Source organism: Monodon monoceros, unplaced genomic scaffold (genome assembly GCF_005190385.1).
Source record: "Monodon monoceros isolate NGI ecotype Baffin Bay Population unplaced genomic scaffold, NGI_Narwhal_1 Super_Scaffold_13, whole genome shotgun sequence".
NCBI classification, from domain to species: Eukaryota; Metazoa; Chordata; class Mammalia; order Artiodactyla; family Monodontidae; genus Monodon; species Monodon monoceros.
This window is the reverse complement of record NW_021703769.1, coordinates 42,241,581-42,248,015: the sequence shown is the minus strand read 5'-3', so window position 1 is coordinate 42,248,015 and position 6,435 is coordinate 42,241,581. Positions and strand designations below refer to the sequence as shown.

The window sequence follows — 6,435 nt, the reverse complement described above, 5'->3', positions numbered from 1 at the left end:
GGTGGAAACTTCATGGCCTTTTTGGACCTAGACTGGAGAATCACACAACAAAAACTTTTTAACGATTTCTTGTTGGTTACAAGTGAATCATAAGGCCAGCCTAGATTCAAGTGAAAGGAAACTGAATTCTATTTCTTGCTGTAGGAATGATAAATTCACACTGTAGAAAGCTTGTGGAAAGGAGGCTACCATTATGGCCATCTTTTTTTTTTATGGTGAAAAAAATTTATATTTAGAGTTAGCTGGACTCAGTTTAGATGAACCCAATTTTGTTGGCAGCATCCAAAGCATCATAGAAGGGAGCCAATTGAACATATGTCTTCTTCTCTCCATCAGGCCTGATCTGGTGTTGACCTTGGCCACATCAAGGTCATAGAGCATCTTCACAGCCTGTTTGATCTGGCGCTCTTTGGCTTTGACATCCACAATGAACACAAGTGAGTTGTTGTCTTCCATCTCCTTCATGGCTGACTCAGTGATCGGGGGAACTTGATGATGCCATCATGGTTAAGCTTATTTCTCCTGGGGGCACTCTTCTGAGGATATTTGGGCTGCCTCCAGAGCTCCAGTGTCTTGGGCCATCGGAAGGTGGGGGATATGTGAATCTTCTATATGACCATCTTTGAAAATGCAATCTACCAGAGGAAGAAAGAAAGAAAAAAGCAGAGGTGGAGGGAAAGATTTTATAGACCTAAAGGTAAGAAGGAGCAGGCAGTTAGAAAGATAGTAAGTAGGAGGAAGGCAATGGAGAGTTCCCCAGGCAGAGCAAGTACTTCTTGCAGAGGTCCTGAGATGAAAAGGAATTTGCCAAATTTGAAGAACTAAAAAAATTAAAAGTAAAACAATAAAAAAGCCAGTGTATCTGGGGCTTCCCTGGTGGCGCAGTGGTTGAGAGTCCACCTGCCGATGCAGGGGACATGGGTTCGTGCCCCGGTCCGGGAAGATCCCACATGCCGCGGAGCGGCTGGGGCCGTGAGCCATGGCCGCTGAGCCTGCGCGTCCAGGGCCTGTGCTCTGCAACGGGAGAGGCCACAACAGTGAGAGGCCCGCGTACCGCAAAAAAAAAAATAAAAAGATAAAATTAAAAAAATAAAAAAGCCTGTGTATCTGGAGCATGGAGGGAGAGGGTGAGGCTTCACATATCAAGAGATCAGGTAGCATCTTGCAAGCCATGTTAAGACATTTGGAGGCTATGTTAAGAGCAGGGGAAATCAGATGTTTGAGCAGAGGAGGAACGTGGTCTGAGGTTCTGTGTGCATCCTTCTGAATGAATTGGAGGGGTCAGGTCTGGGCCAGTTAGGAAACTGTTGCAGTGTCCACGCTGATGATGAAGATGGTCTGGATTAATGTGGCAGCAGAGAGACAGATTTGAGTTCTATTTAGAAACGTAATTGACAGGGCTTGCTGGTGGAACAAACGTGGAGAGGCTAGGGATTGTGAGATGTGTTAGTTTCCTAGGGTTGCTGTAACAAGCTATCACAAATTGGGCAGCTTAAAAATAACAGAAATGTATTCTCTCACAGTTTTGCAGGCTAGATGTCTGAAATGAAGGTATTGGCAGGGACATGCACTCCCCGAAGCTCTAGGGGACAGTCTATTCCGTGCCTTTCTCTTGGCTTCTGCTGTTGCTGGCAAGCCTTGGTGCCCCTTAGCTTTGCAGACACATCAGTCCAATCTCTGTATCAGTCATCACATGGTGTCTCTCTCGTGTTTCTCTGTGTCTCTTCTCCTCTTTTTATAAGGACACCAGCCGTATTGGATTAAGGATCCACCATACTCCAGTATGTTGACCTGAAACAAACAGACTGCCAGATATTTCTCCAACAAAGATGGGTTTATTTGGGATCAGCAGAGAACTGCAATTTGGGGGTCTGCAACCACGTGGAGCCACACGCAAGGGAAGGAAGGCGCTTTTATAGAGAAGGAAAGGAACTTGGCAGGGCCGTAGTAAACAGAGTCCATGGGTTTTCATTGGCTGAGTCCTCCCCAGGAAAGAGGAGAGTCTTTCTTCCTCCTGTTGGGCTCTGCTACCGTCACAGGGCGTGAGAGCTCCCTTTTCTGGTCTCCGGACTCCATTTGGTGAGGTTTCTGTTCATTAAGTGTTTCACAAGTGTGATCTCATCTTAACTTACATCTTAATTACATCTACAAAGATTCTATTTCTAATAAGGTCACACTCACAGGACTTCTCAACATATCTTTTGGGGGGCACAATTCCACTATATGAGGAAAAGGAAGGAATAATCAAGGATGCCTCCCTGTTTTCCAGTGTGAATGCTTGGGGAATAGTGGTGCATGGTATTGAGGTGACAGCAGGCTGGAGGAAGCAGCTAGGCAATCAAGTGTTTTACTTGGAACAGGTTTAACTTCAGATGACTCTGAGATGTCCAGGTGGAGACGCCAAGCTTGGACAGACAAGTCTGGAGGTTTCGGAGGGAAATCTGGACGGCAAGCCCTATGTTGGAGGAACTGTAGCCTGTTGAGGGACAAGCAAGGGAGCGCAGGACAACTGGCTGGCGGGAACAGAGAGAAAAGCCTAGAGCCCATTCCATTTCTCAAGACAGGAGGGAACACCAAGGCCAATGGTGCGCTGGCAAACATGTGACAACTAGCTCCCCAGTGGGGAGGAGGGGAGAGGAAAGCCCTGATTTGGAGAGTGTGCCAATTCCCAGGTTGCAAATATTCCCACCATGGCCACAGACCTGCAAAATTCCTGAAAATTTCAAAATCGATCCTTGCAAGCTGGTCCAAGCTGGCTCCGGCACAGCCCTGAAATCAAGGCCCTGTTTCATGCCACTAGTTGTGCAAGCTGATCAATTAACTTACCCTCCCTGGGCGTGGTGTCTTTATCTATAAAATGAATGGCTGCTCCTAACGGTCCCTGCCTTCTCTCACAGAGCATGAATCCCAACAGCAACACTTTGGTTCTGTCCTGATAATAATGAGGCCCTCTGAACAGAGTATGTGGTAATTTTACAGCTAAACAGTTGAAAGGATAAAGTATAGGTAGTGACACTCCTGCTCAGTGACTGTCAGTTCCTGGAACTAGAAATGCACGTGGTGGGGAGGGGTAGGTATTGAGGAAGGGGACATAGACTCCACCTGTGATGAGAGACGCGGACAATTTTTTTTTTTTTTTTTTCGGTACGCGGGCCTCTCACTGTTGTGGCCTCTCCCATTGCGGAGCACAGACTCCGGACGCGCAGGCTCAGCGGCCATGGCTCACGGGCCCAGCCGCTCTGCGGCATGTGGGATCTTCCCGGACCGGGGCACGAACCCGTGTCCCCTGCATCGGCAGGCGGACTCTCAACCACTGTGCCACCAGGGAAGCCAGTGGACAATTTTTTGAAGCTCATGTGGGACCAGAGATGTTCTTGTGTTCACTTTTGGAAAATACAAACTGCCACATGAGCTTTCTAGAGGAACGGTTTTCTCATATCTTTGGGTAGGATGTCAAGGCAACATAATCATGCCTCCCCCAAGGTACCTCAAGTCTTTTGGGCCATGGATGTCTCTGACACAAAGGTCATAACAGAGGTCTGAAGGGAGGAGAGGTATTTCTTCTTTTTCCCATAGTCTTGAGATCAACCCAGAAGCAAGGGAAGGGGAATAAACAGGACTGACCTAATAGTGACATTCATGAATAGTGCAGGAAGCCAAACATGGGGCTGGGTGCGTATCCCTCTCCACTGGGATGCCTTTGGGGAGGGAAACACCATCAGGATCCATTGAATGGCCATAGTCTGCATGTTGGGAAAGTATGGATTATACATTTCTATCCATCTGCATCAGTGGGAAACGTCATGTTCAACAGAGATTGATTTGTAACAGCAGAGATTCATTTGCAGTGGCTTAAACTCACAAAGGTTTATTATATAAGAGACAACTGAAAATCAGCAGGTTAGGACAGTTCCACAGTCTTCATGGGTCAGTTTTCCCTCTATTTTTCTGCTCTGATTTCTTGCTCTATTTTTCCATATCCATTCAAAAGATCACCTCATGGTCCAAGGTGGCTGCTGGAGTTCCAGCCATTGTAGCCACATTCCAGGCAGCAGAAAGGAAGATGGAGGAAGGCTTACCCCACTCTCTTTTAGGCAGTCTTCTCAGAAGTCTCAGACTATACTTCTGTTTATACCACTTTGGACAGAACTTAGTTATATGGGCTCACCTAGTTAAAAACAAGGCTGGGAAATGTACTTCTTAGCAGAAGATGTTGCCTGTGGTTTTGTTTTCTAAAGACAAAAAGTGAAAAATTAGTATTTGGAGGCAAGGCCATCTATGTTACACTTCCTACTTAAGAGGTAAAAAAAGATACCCACCAAGTTAAATGCATCATAGTGACCTTTCTAGTGATATATAATTGTGATAACATTTATTCCTTTTAAGTACCTACAAGAAATGAGAGATTTACTTCATTATTTCAAAATGTGAGGTGGAAAAAAAATCGGTAGAATCCATTTCCCTACATTAAACAGTTGATGACAACATACAAACCATGTTTTAAACCTCCCCCTAATTTCAGAGCGCCTTTTGCTCCAAATGACTGAAGTCGCAGCTAATGCAGGATACAAGAAGACAATCTGGAACTTAAAGGATGGCACCCTCATTGAAATGTTCTGTGAGCTGATGCCTGCGCCTCGTGTTTCTGACATAATCATGCCTCTCCTCGAGGTGCTGACAATTTAGGCAATTGTCAATATGAAAATATTTGCTCAGTGTTACATAGACACAGATGTGCACGCCCATCTGCACAGAAAAGGTCTTGAAATGTTGCTCTAGTTTTCTCTGCCTGCAAATATCCTACACTCACAGGCCCACCTGAAGTCCCATTTCATTCCTGAAGCTTTCCTTGGCCCCAGTGCTCTGTCGTCTCTCTCCTCTCTGCACTCAGGGACCAATTCTACTGTTTGCATTTAACAATTAGTACCCAATACTTAACACACACCGAGAGAACATTTAACATTAGTCCCAAACACTTTAGTAGTTACTTGTGGCCTGTTAGTGTCATATGTAGAATTCTTAACTTCCCAAATTGAGTATGACTTCTTTGCCTCATACCTTCTCTGAATCATTCCACCTAAGGCATTAAATGTTTCCAGGTTGGCGGAGTCCTGTAGATTGCTCCGGCAGTAGGCATCAGAAACCAGAGGAGAGTATACTAACCAGCTCACTGAATGTTTCCACCAAGGGAAAAAAAAAAACCTCACTCCATACCTGTGAGTCTCAAATGCAAATTGTAACCCACATTCCAGAGTAGTTAAATGGAAAGGGCAGACAATACTTATACATTGTTGGGGGAGTGTATATTAGTACAACCACTTTTGAAAACTGTTTGAACGGGCTTCCCTGGTGGCGCAGTGGTTGAGAGTCCACCTGCCGATGCAGGGGACACGGGTCGTGCCCCGGTCTGGGAAGATCCCACATGCCGCGGAGCGGCTGGGCCCATGAGCCATGGCCGCTGAGCCTGCGCGTCCGGAGCCTGTGCTCTGCAACGGGAGAGGCCACAACAGTGAGAGGCCCGCATACCACAAAAAAACAAAAAACTGTTTGACCATATCCATTAAAACTGAATGTAGGAATATTTTATGACCCAGCACTCCACTCCAAGTTTAATGCTCAATAGATATGCATAAAGATATGCAAAATCAGCAACAACAAACATGCACTAGAAGGTTCAGAGCACTAATCATAGTATTCCCAAACTGGAAAGTACCCACGTGTCTTTCAATAGTATAATGGATAAAGACATTGAGTAAGTATATATTCACACAATGGAATATTATATGACAACAAAAATGGACCAACTCTTGCTACATGCAACAACGTGGATAAATCTCACAAATACAATGTTGAGTGGAGAAAACCAAACATAAAAGGGGTCTTACTGTTTGGTTTCATTTATATACATTTCAAAAACTGCTAAGTGGATTAGAAATTAGAAATCAGGATGGAGGTCACCTGAGGTGGAAGGGGTTGCCCTGGGAAGGAGGCACAATGAGGGCTCCTGGAGTGCTGGGGACATTGTATTTCTTACTCTGGTTGCTGGTTCCATGGGTAGATGGATTCCCTTTGTGAAACACAAACTGAGCCATGATGCACTTATGGTTTGTGCAATTTTATCTGAGGATGTTATACTTCAATAAAAAGCACGCTAGAAAACAAACACAGAAATGGCAAACCGTGGTTGGCAAACAGTGGGTAATCACCCATTCCAACTTCCCTGTGTGCTACTGGGCAGTGTGAAATGAAGGGTTTATAAGAAAATCTCCAAACTTGCTTGTAGCTCTAATATCCTATGCTTCTATGATTCCATTGGAAAGACTAGAAGAAAATTCTTTGACGTTAGTTCACGGTAGGAAATTCTGATTGCCAGGGAGGGGACCCTGCGACCAGCCAGCCCTCTGTGCCTGAGCTGACTACCCATGTGTCCCACGT

At 45.4% G+C, this 6,435-nt stretch overlaps 1 pseudogene; it reads right to left on the bottom strand.

Annotated features, from left to right (window-relative positions):
- Positions 1-253: 253 nt before the first annotated feature.
- Positions 254-6,092, bottom strand: LOC114894286 (annotated as a pseudogene).
- Between the last annotated feature and the right edge of the window lie 343 nt (positions 6,093-6,435).